Source organism: Lutjanus erythropterus, chromosome 24, assembly GCF_056507025.1.
Source record: "Lutjanus erythropterus isolate fLutEry1 chromosome 24, fLutEry1.hap2, whole genome shotgun sequence".
Classification (NCBI taxonomy): Eukaryota; Metazoa; Chordata; class Actinopteri; order Lutjaniformes; family Lutjanidae; genus Lutjanus; species Lutjanus erythropterus.
The window spans coordinates 14,142,058-14,161,051 of NC_139340.1; positions in this window are offsets into that span (position 1 = coordinate 14,142,058).

An 18,994-nucleotide genomic window follows, 5' to 3' on the forward strand; every position below is an offset into this window, starting at 1 on the left:
CAAGCAGCGCAGTACTGTGAAGCAATGGGTGCGTATCTCTGAGGCCATGGATGATGGATTATAGGAGTAATGATATTGATAGCCGGTGGGTTTTCCATACAAATGAAGAGTCAAATGAGTCAAACCTGAGCAGTCTTTCGATGATAAATCATATCACCCGGTGCCTAAAAGCTCGCATGTTCAGTCAAAGAAACAGAAACACCTCTGTCGCATTTTGCTCAGCAGTATTTCCAAATGACGGAGGGGAAAAAATCAACATGGAAATGATTTGCAAATTGAGTTTGGCCTTTTACTTTCTGCTTTGTAACACATTGTAAATAGCATCAAGCCTCATCATCCTCATTTTGCATCTTCATGGGTGCAAGGCTAACATGTTGTTGTTTTTAAATGTTACGCTCACTGCTGCTTTAAATGCTAAGGGGCGGGTTACATGTCCTGGCAGCTCATGACTGATGATACAGCACGCCTTGACGGATCTCATCTAACGCCACCATCCCGCCTGCCCCTGTTTGCTATGCATCCACTCTTAAATCCCCAAAGTGCATTGCTCAGTTTTCCCGTCCTTTACCTTTCTATGTTGTTGTCATTAAGATGTGGGTCATCAGTACTTTCTGAGGTCACATATTTATTTTCCAAGTTAATTTTCTCCAGAATAATGAACTGGTGTCCACTCTTGATGTATTATTTTTTATCCCCAAATCATCTTCCTATTTTATGTTTGCTTTATGTTTGCTGCAGGGGAGACATGGGATGGTGTTACCTCAGTGTTTTGTTTTTTTTTCATGCTAGATCTGACACTGTTGCAACTAACCCAGCTTTGCAACACTCCCCAGTCTCTTGTGTATATATAGTGTCTTCTTTGTGCATCTTTCCCATTGTGTTTTTTTAACTTTCCGTTGTAAAAAGAACCTTCCATGCTGCGACTTCTGATCCTGACACAGATCAGTCACTGGAAGAGCTTTAGCGTGTTCATGTAGCAACCTCCAAATGAGCGATGTGACAGGATTTTGATCAATGTCATCTTCTGTTCTCTGGGTTCAAGAGCAGGCCACGTGCTTCAGCACACACACACACACACACATATATATATATATATATACAACACACATATATGAGCACAGGCATTCAGGCAGAAAAAAAAGCTTAGATACACACAAATACAAGGTGAGCTGCAGTTAAAAGGCCTTTGCCATTCACTGTCAGCGCCGTCCTCCACACGCCCGCAAATGTCATCTGTAATGCATCAGATAGCACACAATTAGGTTGAGATTATGGAAATAAAAAAAAAAAAAATCCAGCCCCCTCATTGTCTAATTCATGCGGAAGAGGCTGAGCCATAAAGGCAAAGAGAGTACGGTAAATAATTCCCTAATAGACAGAACAAACAGCTCGGAGCCGACAGGTCAATTGCGATTCCACTTGGGTGCCATTCAGCGTAATATGATCGGAGAGACACCAGAGATGGAACACGTGTGCGTGTCGTGCCTGCGTGTGCACAGGTGTAGGTTGTGTGATGTGTGTGGCTATTATCGAGATGCATGGAAACGCCGCAGCTCGGATATTGCCTTTTGTCTGAGGCTAAATTTAGTGCAAGGTGTCTCGTCGGCCTGCCTTTAATATCACTGCTCGGAGACAAACCCCCTAATTAGGATTTGTCTGTGCGATCCCGCCAGGCATGCCTTTGTCCGTGTGTGTGTGTGTGTCAGTTTAGAGTTCAGCACGTCTGCTGTGTGTATTTGAAATGCCCGTGAGTGTGTGTGTGTGAGCACATGTGTGCAAGGGCATTAACCTGAGGCTGATTCATATTGTCCTGCTAAGCTAGTGGCTCTCCTCATAATGCCGAAACGAGACAGATTTGTCATAATAGGGATGAGGCAGGCAGCCGGGGCCGTATCACAAGGATGGCCAGCCGGGGTCCGGGAAATAATAAAGTACCTGAGAGACTGTGACTTCTTTTATCTGTCTGTTTTTTCCTTTACTGTCCCACTAATGGCAATCCCTCTCAGTCCATGTGTGTCTGTCTCCTTTTATGTCTTGTTTGTGTGTCTCCTCTCCTCTCCTCCTCTCCTCTCTTTCTCTTCTTCCCATCAACTTTTTTTTTCTCTGCCTCAACCTGCTCCACCCACCCACCTACCCCCCCGTCTTCTCCTCCATCTCCCACTTGCTCTCCCTCCGTCTCTCATGGGGAACAATATATATCAGAGCCCAGCAGAGCCCTGCTCCACTAGTTGCCATGGCAACCAGCCTCATCACAGCATCTACTCTCTCCCCTTCTTTCCTCCCTTTTTTTTTCCTCTTGTCCTCTCTCTCTCTCTCTCTCTCTCTCTCTCTCTCGCTCGCTCTCTCCCTCTCTTTCTCGCCACCCTTTCTCGGTCTTTCTCCCCATCCCTCCATCCTTTAGAGGAGGTTCTTTAAATTGTAAGTGGGCCGGCTGGCCTCTCTGAGAGCGGAGCGGCGAGGTGAATCATTGGTGAAACGGAAACGTTGACCCCAGACGTTGTCTTTCAAAGACACCCAGTTTCCATCTGCTTCAGCTCAAATGAAGAACGGTGCACAGAAAAATATATTTTGAGCGAACTATGTGTCCCATACAATAGCCACAGCTATATGGCTACCTTTACATTGCACCCATTACATAACCATGGGAGTTAAAGGGGCATGTTCTCAACTTGACTGAACTGAACTGAAGCTCAGCCTGCAAAAAACAGTCTGAAAATCTTCTGCCCGCCGAAACCCAAGTGGCAGTGGCTTAAGGAAGTTACGACAGGCCCCTCTAGTAACACAGCTAGTTAATAGTTATGAAGCACACACCTGCTGGACGAACTGCTGTATTGCTGCAAGGAGAGGAGCCTGTGGGCAACTGTTTATAAAAAAAAAGCCAAAGGAATCTAATTTAGGGAGCGACCATCTGCAGTTTTTTTTTTTCTTTCTTGTCTTTGTTATGCAACTTTAATGTCTGAAAGGCATGAATGCTCGCTGGGTTTGCATATGTGGTCAGCTTACCAGCCTTGATAAATTTTGGAGACAGAGAAAAGAGGGAGCAAGAATTGACACTTGGCATCAACATGCTGTACATATTACCCAGCAGCCATCATCACATCTGTATATGATAAAAATACCAGAGGAAATAAGAAATTATTAATTGAATTGAATAGTTTTTTTCAGTTGTTATAGTTTATGTAGAATAAACATATAATGTTGCTGTAGATATCTGTGAGTATTTGACTTTTTAATAAAAAAAAAGTTATGTAATGTGTAGAAAATGGCACTGTTTCAAATTTAACACAAGTTCCTTTTTAAATACAGGTGATTTTCGGCGGTGGAAACAGACCCCAACACATCTGAGGGCCCACTACCCCCACTGGCTCCAACGCAACCACACTGCCTGTCTAAGGTAAGTTGCCAAAAACACTATTATAACTGGACCATTGTGCAGGATTTAGTGGCATCTAGCTGTGAGCTTGTAGATTGCAAACATCCCATCTCACTCTCAGTGAGACTGTGCAAAACATGGGATTTGCTCCCTCACTAGATATAAACAGCTCAAAAAACACAAGGAGTCCAATGGAAAAAATACTTGTGAATATTATTCCATTTCCTCCCAACAAATGCCAACACACTGGGCCTTTAATAGTATTCTAAAAGCCTCTAAAAAGCTCGCTGTCGGTGTTGTAATTGACCCCGGAGGTTGGATTGCATTGATGTCAGGAATTTGTGCATCCAGTCTTGGAAAAAACATTTCTTTTTGGAGCTTGTTTGAAATAGAAAGGGTGCTTCATCAAACTGTTGAAGCAAAGATAGAAGAACACTTTTGTCTAAATTATTGGAACCTGAACAAATTAGATTTTCTTTTTAGTCATGAGTCACATAGAGTGGATGTATGAGCTGTTAAACTTTTTCTTCTATTGTTTTCAGTTCACAAGAGAAGCTAACACATGTAGAATGAATGCATTTCTGATTTGGATTCATTGATTTTTTTTTTTCTTTGACATAGTACCCAATCCTTCACACCGTCCACACACACACACACACGCTCACACGCATGCTCTCACATCTCCACTCAACCTCCATTCACGGTGGATTCAGCCATATTTCAGAGGGCGACAAGGGCAGGGGAGTCTCTTTCCTGCTGTGGGAATTTATGTGCTATCATTATTTAACCTAATTGCATTGAAGACAAGTGGAGGGCGGCATGCTTTCTCGGAGTGGCGAGTACCAGGGAAGCATCCATCACATGTTTACACACACACACGCACACATACACACTACATGCACGTTCTGCAGTGTGCTCACATGCACAGACGACATAAAGGATGCTGGGAGTGAGGGATATGTGTGAGGATTGTATATATGTAAAAGTGCAAACACGTGGGCTCAGATTAGACACACACCTCTCTCTCTCTCTCACACACACACAGATATATCAAGACCATATACAGACATGCTTGCCAACACGTCTTATCTCTTCTCTATTCCTCACTCCTCTCTCTATCTTTCTTACGCACTCACAAACACATACGCACACACACACACACACTTACACACTCCTTACCATGCAGAGCAACAAGACAGTTGTCCTCCATCTGTCAATGTTATTCATGAGGAAATGGAGATCTGGGCCATGAGTGATGAGTTCTCCTACAGAAATGGTCCGGCCAAAACCTCTAGGAAAACCACCCAACCCATTTATGAAAAAGATGAATAAATATATGAATAATAACGTGCAACCAAACATTTGAGGTGCAAAATTAATGGCAAATTATTGTGCAGGGATTTGGGGAATGGGCTCAGCCCACTTTATCATGCCCACACCTTTATGTAACAAAATTTCCATAATGCACAGTGCAGAGAAGGAAAACATGACCCATATGGAAATGGTAATAATTACCACTTTTCAAGCATTTAGATTATATTTCATATTTCTATTTTGTGTATATAAAAATGCAAAACACCAACACATATACATAGTACATTAGCAGGCAAACATAACCAAACATGCAAACATTCAACAAGTTTGCAAGTATCAAACAACTTGGACAACAATATGATATTTGCTGATATCACAAAAACCAGTCTTACATCTCGCGTTATTCTCGCATCTTATGTATTAAATTATTATTATGTCTTAAAATGTCAATTATGTCAACAAAACATTAGGGTTAATTTAAGTTTTTTTGTCTAGCAAAGAGTACAAAGGCAGTAAAGGTACAAGATATTTCAGGAGATTAACAGCAGTTCTTTAAAGTTGTTTTTGAGTAATTTTTGGAAACTGATGCTGTCACAGATATATTTGTGGGGAGAGTCACAGAGAGACGGGCGGCGGCCCTGGTCAGACGCTTGTTAATGGATAGTGGGGACAAGAGGTTGGCGTCGGAGGAAGAAGTCTGGCAGTGGAGAAGGTCAGCGAGATAGAAAAGGGTCTGGTTACGGAGGGCTTTGTGAGCGAAGAGAAGGAGTTTGAATTGCATCCATTGTGGTCACAGGAGTGGGCGTGAGTGAACTCCAGTTTATTAAGGACTTTGGATGATGTACCGTAAAGAATGCAATTGCAGCTGTCCAGTTTGGATGTAATAAAAGCATGTATGAGAGCTGCAGCCGCAGAAAAGGAGAGACATGAGCGGAGGCGAGCTACATTTCTCAAGTGGAAAAAGGCAGTTTTGGTGATGCGATTCGTATGGTGTTCGAATGAGATGTCATAACAAGGTCACCGTGTCCAGAGAGCCTGGCAATTACTGTGAATAAAATGTTATCATTAATGAGAAATTATCCTTAAAGGACCTCACATACAAGCAGTATCTGTCAAACATAATAATGCAAATGTTGTGAAGGTTGTGTCGATCTGTTCTGTTCGTGCCCGACTACTATCTCAATCTGGTCTTTTCAATCTGTGTACAAATAACACAGATTTACAGCTGTGAAACTTTTCTTGGTTGTTGCTTCTGGGCTATGGGTAATACTTGGACTATCATTTCCTTTTGTATACTCTTTCTTTAATCTTCTAAAATAATATTAGCTCTTAGGCAGGAGGATATGAAAAACAATGATGATGATCCATAATAATGCTGTGGAAACATTCCTATCTAAATATAATGTAAACAGTAAACTTTAATAACAACATAAGCAATTAAGATAATTGTTTCAAATAGTGTGCAGCGCATATGCCAAAGTCCAGTGTTGCATGCAGTTGATGCACCAGTCCTTACCATTAACTTCTGTGGAGAGCAGATCCATAGTCAGGTGACGTTCATCGTCATGAGAGCAAAAAGAGTTGGTTTGGATAGGTTTAAAGCAGAAATGCAAGTATGCATGCAAGGTTCAGTGGGTAAGTTGTATAAAGATAACTTTTTGTCATATTTTCTGAACATCACTACATCCTGACAGTGATTTTCATCCAGGAGACCTGGATTTGTGTCTCATTAGAAATCAACATATGTAATAAAATATGACATGACTTATTCCAACCCCAAACACGCTCTTATCCTAAACCTACCCAAGTGGTTTTGTTGCAAGAACACGAGTACCCGAGTATTTTTTGCATTGAAACCTGCCCAAACTGCAGTGAGAACGTCCAAGCGAAAACAACCAATCAGAGTCAGGAGGAGCTGTCTGTCGCAGGTGGCTTGGACCAAGCCTCCAACCTAAAACGTGGGGTTTAACAACCGGGCAAATGAGACTCAACATTCAGTCCAACCCAAAGCATCGGGAAGCTGATGACCTTGATTTTCTCGAGAATCACCAGCTTTAACTTACAGACTTAAAACTACCAGTCCACCGGTCTACGTCGTGGTGTTTGGATGTATCTGCTGCCCACAGAAGTTAATGTAAAGGACTTGTGTATCACCTGGACTTTAGTCAGTACTACTGACAACCCAGTCCTCCAGCAAATGCAATATACACAGGCACATACACTTCATATGGCTAACTACTATATAATTACTGTATCAAGCGTGAAATTGTACATCCCAATGATGATAATGTGGACGAGATCTCTATAAAGCGCTGCCATCGCTATCACCGTCCCACTGCGACTTTATTTGATGGCGAGAACAAGATGGTTGAGCGGAATGGCAGGTAGAAAAGCCGCCATGTATCTGCCAATCACACCATAAAGTGGGAGGATGTTATCTCTCCCTCGCTCTTTTCTCTCTCATTGATTCCTGCTCTGTCACGAGCTCTCTCTGCCTCCCTCTCTTGCTTTGTATGTGGGGATCTCTCCATAAAACATCTGACACGATGTCACCCGGCGCCGCGCTCTCCACCCGCAACCTGGACACTGCCATTACACAGATGTCAGACACAGTTGTGATATCATCATAAAAAAGTAACTGCCATGATTTTCTTGTCCTTTTTTTTTTTTTTTTTTTAAACACACACACACACACACTACTTCCCTATGCTTGTGAGTAAGCAGGGAATGGAGGAGGAGAGGTTCAGGGGGAGTCAGATAGAAGTGCAATTACACTCGCTGATGTGCTTTGGCCGATATTATGATGTTGGGGGATGATAAGAGAGCAGCAGCCGATGCCGCACACACACGAACACACACACACACACACACACACACGTACGTAGACAATAGGCCCAGCTATGATGGATGTCCAGATGCAGACCCACTCCAAGCAGAAAATAGATGAGTTCCCTTCCTCTCCACCAAACTGCAGATGGTTCCAGGACGCGTATCACGTGAGTCCATAACTAGAACTTTATTGGCAGCGCGACTGATAACACCGCCAAAGGGCCCAGGGGGAGAAAAAAATAAAAAAAAACACACACAAGCACAGTTTGACATGATAATTTCCATTCATGTCCTTCAGTTCATTCAATCATGTCTGATTTATTATGTGTAATGCTCAGTTTAACCCCCCAAGCCCACACTTCTAAAATGAATCCAGGGCGTTCACTTTGACGTCACCAGTGGCACTGACACTGTAACAGATCAAGGACAACGCTGGCTGTTTGGGAGTGTGACGCATTTGCATTACCAATTATATAATGAGTGGACTGGCATGAAATCATCTGTGTGCACCCAGCAGGTAATTCTGCAGTGTCTATAGTGAACTACAGTTTTCCACTGGAAGGTTTACATTTCTGCAATTAAATCCTTGCTTTTTACGATTAAACATCCAACAAATCAATTCATTTAGTTTTTCTTATACTTTTCTTTGGATGATCCCTTTTTGGGACGAGTGCCTGATTTTTTTTACTTATAGATTTTTGCTCCACGCAGTTCCTTGATGACATCCTCAGGCTTGTGCAACCCATAGTTATCCATCACACCTTTCTCTGCATAGACCTGCAGAAACATTTATGTGTATCTTTGCAGAAGCACAATTACAGGAAATAATTGCTACAATCATCGAAATTCTTCCTGGGGGTCTAGTAAATCTTTTGTGATGAATTTTGGTGAATTTTCACCATGGACCAGTGAAAAACCATCTTGATTGTGCTTTCTTTTGAGGGAATGCAGTACTGGAAGCTATCTTCCCTGTACAGCACCATCTGGTTTTATTTTACTGTCCTATGTTGAGTATTTTGCTCTGTGGAAGGATGGTTTAAGACACCAGTTAGACAGGAGTTGTGTATATTTATTGTTCTGTTGCCAGCTGAGTCGGGCAGCTACTTTAACAATTATCATGACTGACGAGGGCTAATGGGTTCCCACTTCGATAACTAGAAGAGTTAGTTATTTTTTTGCAAATGGCAAAAAAGTCTCAAGCTTTTGCCATCCAATCCACAGTCCTAAGTGTTAATTTGCTGGGAGTGAATGGCATTAACATTGGTTGATTCAGATGATAAAGGAATATTAATTGATTTGTGGCACTCTTTTTAATATTGGCGTGGGGACTGAAGTCCAGTCACGAGTCAGTGGTGTTCATGTGTCCTTGTTGATTTGCAAGATTTTGCCAAGTTGAGTCTAAAGTCACTAAATTTGTGACTCAAGTCCACATCTCTTCCATCTCACCTCGTCAGTAGTCATCACGTCAGTCTGTCCAGTACCTTGGTTCAGAGCAAACTATCTTTGATGACTACTCGCCAGATTTTGAAATGCATATTTATCATCACCAAAAAATGATTTTTAATCTTTAGGTAACCCCTTGACCTTTCCCCTTAGCCCTACCGTGGAGTTAAAATTTTCATATTCATGCTCCTAAGGCGGTCCCTTGTTATTCTGGACATTGCACAAGCTTTCGTCCCGTGCCAACCTTAGGTCAACATGTCAGCTCTGCACACAAGATATATCGGGAGTAAGTGCCAGGACAGACTTTACATTTTTACCAGTGGTGAAATAGAAGATAAGCTGGGAGAAAGAACAAATATTATATCATAACAAATAGATGACTGTAATCAGTGAGGACACAGGAATAATGGTGTCAATCATCTAGCCACATGTTTGATAAGGTGACCAATGAAACGACCTTTCGAGTCTGTATTATTCTGTATTTTCCACCCTGTTAAATTTCCTGCCCTGTTCTGTAGCAGTCTGACTCAGTGGCTGTTTCAGGGTGAAATAGCAATTTCCACTTCCAGATGCACATCTATGATTGCCGTGACCCCTATCCCCTCAGTACAACCTGCAAAAAAATGCTTTTTGCATTTTGACTTATCACCTTATATCTCTCAATCGGGCCAAAGACGGCAGCTCATTCACCCACCTGTGACTATGCCCATCAACCACTGGAATTTTTTTTTATTTATTTAAATTTTTTTTTTTTTTTTTGAGAAATGAAAGACCTGCGCTTTTCTCTGCAGACTTCTAATTTCACCTTTACAGTTTTACAGACACATTATTTCTGAAAATAGCCCTCTAGTTTTCTCTTAGGCTCTCAAGTCAGTCTCAAAGTGCTTTGCTCCCAGCTTTTGTTGCTGAGACTGGATCTGAGTGTCTATTTGTACCCAAACTTATTTACCAAGAAGTCATACTGTTATATAAAAAAAGTGCTGTGTAATGCCAAGAATCTAGCAATACGACACGCATCAATATACAAGGGTTACGATTCAATAAATCGTGATATTTTGCGATACTGTGAGACAGTGTTTTTGAGAATCTGTACAGCATCGCAAAATATAATATTGCAATATTTTCTTACACGTCTAGTTGTCATGTGTGCATGCTACATACACGTGTCCTTGAAAAAATGTAGGGGCTGCAGGTTTGCAGCTGTTCTCACCACCATTCAAGCAGCTACTGTCCACAGTATTGTAAGACTAGAACTTGGGTGGTTGTGGTCCTCAAGGCAAGATAGAAAATAAAGCGTTTCTTCAAGTTAGTGCAGACAAGGAGAGGCGGGGTAGGGGAGTTAAAGTATTGAGCTATAAACTAACACATTGTTAGCTTTGGTCTTTTTATTTGACGTCTTGATGAAAAGAAACAATGCAGAATAACTCCCGCCTGATCCTTCAACTGTAACGTCTTAAACAAATTGGAAGCGGCGTGCCCTCTTGGACGGCCAAACGTTGTCACAAAAAGAGAGTGACAGTAAGACAACATAAAGGAGAGAACAGAAATAACAGAAATGAGAAAATAGGAAGGTAGAGGGCTGGGGGAACGCAGCCAGTGAGGATGCTATCTCACCCGAGCAGCGGGCCTTCGAATGAGAAGCCCGAAGAGAGGCTGCAGCAATCCATGTAATGCGACAGAGGAAGCGAGCGTGAATAAGGATTGTGAAGGTGCATATTTGGACTCACATGCAGAGTATATGCTGGTGTTTTGTGGACAAAGACGCTGCTCCCCGGAGACATTCATGCCTGTAGCCACAAACACACTAGGCGCCCACAACAGCCGCATTACGTCTTACATACATTTTTTGTTCCTGTGACAAAGCTCTAACCCTACTCATATAAACAGCCTTTAGAGCGGCACTGTGTGTATTATGATATTGACAATGCCAGCTGTTGAGGATTATAAAAGAATAACAGAGCACACAGCGGATTAACCTTGGACGTGTTGGTGTTTTTGTTGGAAACATACGTCCACAAGTTCATCATATGTTGTCACTTCAGTTACTTCTTAACCAGCAACTTAATCTTCTGTGCGCTGACTTGACAATGAGTGCAACTCTGTTGATGGAAAAAAATATTGAATAAACCTTGTACAACAACTTTCAAGGCATGATGGCTGCACAATAGCTTTGAGGCATATACAGATTTTTATGTCATAAATTCAGTGTGTATTTACCATCAAATATCAGTCAGGTTAGGATAAGGGGAACTATCTTTTTTCCCCAAAACATAATGACAAACACCAACAAATAATACCTCTTTAATATTGTTAAACTGCTGTGATCTCGTCGCCTCATTTCCTCAAAACCTCAAGAAAATAAAATGAGAGAAATTAGACAAATTTGATTGTACAGTATCTTATATCATCAACCCACAGGCAAACTGTGAAACCTGAACCTACAGAGTCTGCTAATGCAACAACTATCATCAAAACTATTAAAGTTAACATGAGATTGGAACAGATTTTTAACAACAATCGACCAGTTTCCTAGTTCAAGAACTCGTGACTCCCGTTTGTTTCATTATCATTAATATTTGTAATGATCAGGTCAGAAAACTCATGGATCATTAGAGAGAGAACTTATACGAGTAGGGAGGAGCATTAGACCAGAATTAAGAGCTGAAAAGACTGAGATGACAGTTTGGGGATTACTTTATCTCAAAGGTGAACATTATAAAACTAAGAAAGCACCATTAGCAATTAGCTAATTGCCAGAGGATGGAAGCTATTACGGATGTGCAGGGAAAAGTGATGGCAGGAGAGGGGGGGGCCTCCATGGTTGGCGCTGGCAAGATGAGGTGGTTACTGGGACATAATGGCAACCCCTGCTCTGTGGATCCGACAACAATAATTGCAGGTATGCTTTGTTTCCTGTGTTCTGTTTCCTGATGACTTTTAAAGAATAAAAAGAACAAGATAATAATAACATGCACTACAGATCCCTGCAGATGACTACGACAGGATTTAGCCTTACTTGGTGGTTCAATTTCAAGCAGGACTGTCCTCTCAGTGCACATTTACAGTTGCACCTCTTGCATCAGATTGATTAGGACGTTTGAAGAAATGCAAATCTAGTTAAATATTCATGAAATATTCAAGTTTTGAGGGGGAAATCCACAGGTAATAATAATTATTATTATTGTGCCACTTTTGGACCTATTTTTTCAGTTGTTTCTGTACCGATTATTTTCATTATTGATCAATCTGTTGATAATTTCTCCATAACGAATGAATAAAAAAAGTCCATCAGTGTTTCCCAAAACTAAAGATGACGTCCTCCAATGTCTTGTTTTGTCCACAACCTAAACCTGTTCAGTTTTCTGTCTGAGAGGTGTAAATACATCAGAAAATAGTCTCATTTAAGAAGCAGAAATCAGTGAATTTGGACATGACTCAAACCAGTCAGTCAGTTATCAAAATAGTTGGCAATTAATTTGATAATCATTCATCGATTTGTCGTTGCAGCTCTTGCTGATCATGAGTTGAGTGACAATGGCTGGCAACAAACTCTCAAATATTACTAAGATTAAATAAAGTAGGCTGTATGATGTTACCTTTCTCCAATTTTTCTCCACTTTACACCAGTGAGAAGAGCTCAAGTTTTTTGTTTTTTTGGCCCCAAATCAGAGAATATTGGGTATCTGCAGACAAAACTCTGATCCAATATCTAGTTGCATCGCAACAGAAGATGTAAAATGTTGAATAAAGATGTATCTGGCACATTAAAATAGGAGCTGTCGCCTTCTTAATTCCACACATCTTGGGACATCTCTACAAAAACTGCAGAAAATTGTTCATGTCGGACCCCATCGCTCACCGTAAAAAGGAAGGCGTTAAAACTGTTCAGATAAAATTGTGAGATTAGTTTCCTCATAACCATCACAATCTACGCTCTGAATTGGGACCAAATGTGCCACATATTCACAGACAGAATCGCACTATTCGTTGCTGTATGGCTGGTAACACATTCCAGTGCCTGCAGATATGAAATTCACAAGGTCTTGTAAGACTTTGGGGAGAAGGAGTGCAGAAAACAGTTTTTTTTTGGTCTTGGTTTTCACTCAGGGAGCCTAACAGGATGGGAAAAGATCCCTGTGCATCAGTGTTTTTATTGCTTTAGTTGCTCTGACTCTCTCCTGATGTCTCTCCCTGTCGTGGCAATGAGTGCGAGACAGGGAGAGGGGTGAGATGTCAGCTGCAAAAGAGGGGAAAACCAAAACCACGTGCCGAGTTTTTTTTCTCTCAGCCCATCTAAGAACAAACCCGAGGTTTCTTTACGTATTCATTAAAACGATAAAGAGCTGACTCATGTACGCTTTTGTCAGTCTTATGATCTCACAGCTTTGATAGCAGAAAGTCATATTCCATCAATGCAGAAAACAGCAAAACTCATCTCTTTTAATCAGCCCTGAGAGCCTTTATACCACGGCGTCAAATCCCAAAGTCATCAAATCCCAGAGTCAGTCTACCTTTAAAAGTGTCTCGTCAGAAAAGGTAAACACTGCGAGGAGCGGCCTTTTATCTGTCACTTTGTCAACATAGACTGGTAAAAAATCTGCAGAAGCAAAGATCTCAGAGCATATAAACAATATTCATAAGAAAATTACATAACCGCTTGTTCTGCTTTGAGAGCTCTGCTGTGCCTCGGAAATACCTCAGAATATCATTGAATATTTGTGCCCTTTTGTATTCATGATATAATGCTTCTGAAAAAGAAGAGAAAGGGATAGCCTGAGAGCAAGGACGTGTTGGTATTTAGCGGCCAACATGATGACAGATTCAGATAGCAGCATGTTTGTTGACAATGCTTCTCCTTGGGTCAGCACGAGATAGGTCACTTCACTTTTTTTCCCACAACACAAGGATGGTGAGGATCTGTGACGGGCGAACCTGTGACAGGTCACTTCCTAGAGCCACGCAAGGACCCGGTAAAGACCTGTAGGTGGAGGAGACATGTGTCTCAGAATTGTGTTGCGCTGAGATGAGCTATGTTTCCGCTTGTTTGTCCGCTTGTGAAGCAGCGGGGGACAGCGGAGGGTGGCCGAGTCTCTGTATCAGGACAGTCAATCTGGTTTTAAATGTGGAACTTAATTCTGTTTGTTCCCTTTGTCTCTGCTGAGCACAAAGTTGGGCCTGGCAGCCCACAAAGGTTTCTGCAAAGTCCAAAAACAGTTTTTTAAATTGGGGGGGGGGGGCCAATCAACGGTTCCTGGACGGCCACTGGTTGCTCAGATGCATTTTTGATATGTTGGAAATTTTGGTCAGGCTCTTTTTTGCCTAATTATCCACCCTACACCTCGACCTCCCGCAACCTCTTAGATACCCCTATGGTACATCAAACAAGATAAATGCCCTCTACAGTGGCCCAATGTCCAGAACAATGTGATAAAGTGCCCTCTTGTGCCCTTCCAGTGGACAAAACATGATAGGGTGCCCTCTAGGGTCACCTAATGTCCAAGACAATGTCACTAAGTGTCCTCTAGAGTGCCCATTCAGTAGACAAAATATGATCAAATCCGTCACAGCTTCCGTCACACTCACTTCTTCTTGAGTCCATCACTGCTTGAGGTTGACACGTCAGCATCACAGTACTTTACAGTCCCTGCATAGACACTGTGAACCCTTTTTTACAGCACAGATTTACAAAAATGACCCGTGTAACCCCGTTAGAGGACTCTCCCTGTGTTCACTGAGCCAGGGTAACAATATATTACCATGTTTTTAATGTCTTACCTAAGCTGCTGCAGCGCCTGCACTGAGCAATGCATTAAACCTGACATTTAGTTATGTTAGCGCCAATTACATCACCATTGAATATTGAGGTGTCTAGAGACCTTTATTATCTACATTCCCTGTCAGCTACATTTCCTCCTTAACTTTATTTGTTGCTGGCAGAACCCTTGGCATCTCTAGTTTCATTTAAAATAAAAGGCCGGGGATGTGAGAAAAACCTGTCCGTTCCAATTTCTCCCAACACATGTGGGTATAGGTAAAAGGGCTAACACTCCTAAAGGCAACATAACCTTTTTTTTTTAAGTTGATATAATTCGAGGAAAATTCCGCCTCGGGGAGGAATGATTTCTTTTTGAAATCGCCTCGCGAGCAGTTAGAGCCCGGCCGCAATCACTCCCAATACATCAGTCTGGTGTCACACCCACACAATCTCATGTCACTGAGAAGATGAAAATGCCATGAGCGGGTGACTGATACCTGCCCAGATCCTCGCAACGGCGTCCTCGCAAGGAGGGGAAGACACAGCGCGCGCAGCCACATGAATAATTCGAGCAGGTGCCAGGGTCTTGTTATTCACACAAGATAAAATGGAGAACAACAAGTGCTGCTCCCACTCTTTTTTCCCATGATTTATTCAAAGATGCACGACGTTTCAACTCTCGGTCACCGCCCGACGGATACCTTATGAAGGGACGGGAGTTCAGTCGTGGGGACTTTAATTAATGATAGGAACAGTGTGTGTTTTTCTTGAAAGGAAAGTGAAGAGACATTTCCTGTGCAGGGAAATCCATGTCACTTGCATGGAGTTATTACTTTTAATATGCCTTTTGATTTTATGTGGGCTGCCTCAAAAACAAAAAAAAAAGTATCCAGATTGAAGAGCGAGACCTTCCTTTAATCCCCAATACATTATACAGGCACAGACACACTAGTGTCACAGGGGCGATGAGAGCGCCACAGCCATGTGACTGATACCTGCCCAGATTTTGTTAATGGCGCCATTCGGATGACAAATGATCGCGGCCGACAGCTGTAATGCGACTTCATCTTCTGGTAGTGTCATTACACGCAGCCTGTCACAAATCAAGGCCTTTCCGAGGCCTGATGAGCAGAAAAAAATAGTTCCTGATGAAATACTTATTCATACAGGTAATCATAAATCTGCAGAAAGACGGAGCAGAAATGCACATAAGTGGCTCGCAGCGAGGTTTCAATCCCGCTCGGCGAAGAAATGATTAAATTTTTTTAAAATGAAAAGTACTGCTTATCAAATGAACAAAATTAGTCTTGTGATCTGTTTCAAAGAAACCAGGTTTGGCTCTGTTTTTCATCATGTGATGCACCAGTGAATTTTTACAGAAAAGCATGCCTCAATTCAGACTGTCTTTTTAAAGGGATAGTTCGAATTATTTGATGCAGGGTTGTGTGTGAGAAGCAGAGAGGGGCACCAGCATGCAAGCTAGCTCCTTTAAAAAGGTCCATCTAAAAAAATCAACCCCAGTATTAAGTGTATGCTATATTAATTAATTGAGGTCATCAGTTTGCTACAGTTGATTGCGCCTTAATCTAGACATTCTTATTCTACCCTGTTCCTCCTGTGATGCACAACTGTTGATGGCTTCTTTTTTTTTTAAAGGATTTTTGATCTCACTGCAAATATTCAGTTTGCAGGCAGAAAGTCTGAGCTCATATCTAACTGTTCTTCAATAATATCTTGAATGGAACATCGTAACAATGTGTAAAGCACAGTGTGTGCATTGAGCAGAGCTCAGAGGCTCCGAGCCTTGAAAAGACAAGGATGTGAAAAATCGACAGAGAAAACACAGAACACGGTGCGTGTGTCTGCTTCCACGGTTTCTCCAGCTCAACTCTGCTATGTTTTCTTTTCAGTTTTTCAGTTCCCAGAAGAGGTTAACACTTCAATACATTTCTGTTTTGATACATTTTTAGTATAAAACTAATTAAAACAATTAAAACTTTCCAAGGTGAAAAAAACAGACCTTATTAGTTGTCTTTCATAAAGTTAAAAAGTAATAATTTTCTCTGACATAGTTTAGTTTCAGTAAATGTATGCCCCCCAGATGTGATGATCTATAGTAAAGTATTATTGAAATTATGATATTGTTGTTATTTTTGGATGCTTTCATTGAACAGTGACTAATTAGTGGAATCCAGTTCTGCAGCATGATCCTATGGGATAGTGTATGAAGAGCAAGGACATTCTGCGTGTCATGTCGTGGTATTTTGAGCTTTTAGTGTGTTGCAAAAACATAACAACCAATCTGGACATTGGCCAATTAACTCTTCTAGACTGAAGCATACAGAAAATAATATTTTTTCTTATGTTTGAATATAATTCAGCGATGATTCAAACCCTGTCATGTGCAGCGGTCACTACAGTGGACAGCTAATAAAAAGCAATGCATAGCATATGCATGGGTTTTGATGTTATAGTTGCACATCAGCCAATTAATTTTTAGTTTATTTCCATCATGTTCTTGGCGGCACGTTGTCTTTGTGGTTTAGCAAGTCACAATATTATCAAATAGGATACAGATGATATAACCAAGCTTGCTTAATCTTCATCCTTTGAGACATGCGGCCACAGTGAGTCACAATGAGCTCCCTCCATCACTCCATCTTTGACAACATGTTGAATCCCCCCCCCAAATTAAGTTCAGCCTTTGAGATATGATATGCCTCCATCTGAAGCACATGGCCCAGCTCTTGCCGTTGCCTCCGCCTTACATAACTCCAAGGTTGTGATCTTGTTAGGCCCGGAGATGCCACAGAGCATCTTTTTCACATCATCTTCGGTTTCCGGGAGCCGTGCATCAGGGATGGACGTAGATGGAGCTTTGTTTTTAGGCTGTTTTTAAGATGTTGCAGCGATGGGCACCCTGGGCTTTCCCAAATCGTGTCTTGTTATCTGTCTTCTGTCCTGCTGTCCTTGCTGAATATAAGAGGCTCTCCTCAAATAAACATTTATTAAAACTCCAATCAGATGCACAGATAGTGACATTTTTCCATATTGTTTGCTAGTTCATGAGAGTTTTCACAGTCTTAAAGGTCTATAAAATAACGTGGAACCAATAACCCCTCTATTATTACTCTTGCACCAAGATTTTGGAGCAACATCTGCTGCCATCCAGACGTCTTTTTCAGCAAGACGTTGCCAAGATACATTATGCAGCGTGGCTTTGTACTAAAAGACTGCATACATTAGACCGGCCTGCCTACAGCCCAGACCACTGAAAATGTGTGGCGCATTATAAAGTGCAAAATACATCAACAGAGGCCTTGGACTGTTGAGCACTTGAAGTTGCATATCAAGCAAGAATGACTGAGAACATACAAAGGGTAAAAAAAAAATGCACTCTCACTTTTCAGTCCCACATTATTTTGTTTTTCACTTTGAATGATGTATTTCTGCTCCTCGCAATCAAATACAGGGAGCGCGGTAGTGGCGCCACAATGAAAGGGCTTGATTGCTGGTTATTAGAGTGCATTCAACTACCTGGATGGGGTCTTGGAAATGGTAGCCTGTGTAAGGCAGGGTTAAATGGAATAATAGAGGGAAATGACTGAGAAAAAAACAAAAGTTTCTAAAGTAGGCAGAATGCTTTTTATTATGTGTCATTACAATAAACAATCCACTGTCACCATTGATGTAATGCTATTCCTATTGAAAGATTTAGCACCGTCATAGTCTGGGGGAAAAAAATCAATAAGCTATCGTATTTATCTCCTATAACGATATTCATAAGTCATACTATTGACTGATGTGTGTTATCAATCATCTTAACCTTTCCTACAGTAAGGCAGCTGTCAAACAATGCTTCAAAAATTCAAAAATGTAAATGCAGGCATTCGAAAGTGTCACCCGTTATTGATTGTACCTCAAACCACAGCCATGGAATGTATGAAATTGACTTTTCAACTTACTTCCAGAAATGCCAGGAAGCAGACAAAGGCTTATTACTTTGACACTGAATAAATGGAGCTTAATTATATTCAATCAATGCTCCAAAAAGACAAGTCCGAGGCGTCATTCATTGTGGCCTGCAATCGCACAATACCTTCAAAAGAAGGTTCATTCAGGACGGAAAGCCCGGACAAAATGAGGGACATTGAAAAAGTTTTATCCAGCCTCTTAGCAGTCGGAAGCTCCTGTATGGTAAAAGGAACAATTTGTTCTCTTTATCGCACTCTCACAGAGGTTCACATCGAGAGAAAGGAAGCAAAGAGAAATTTCACGAT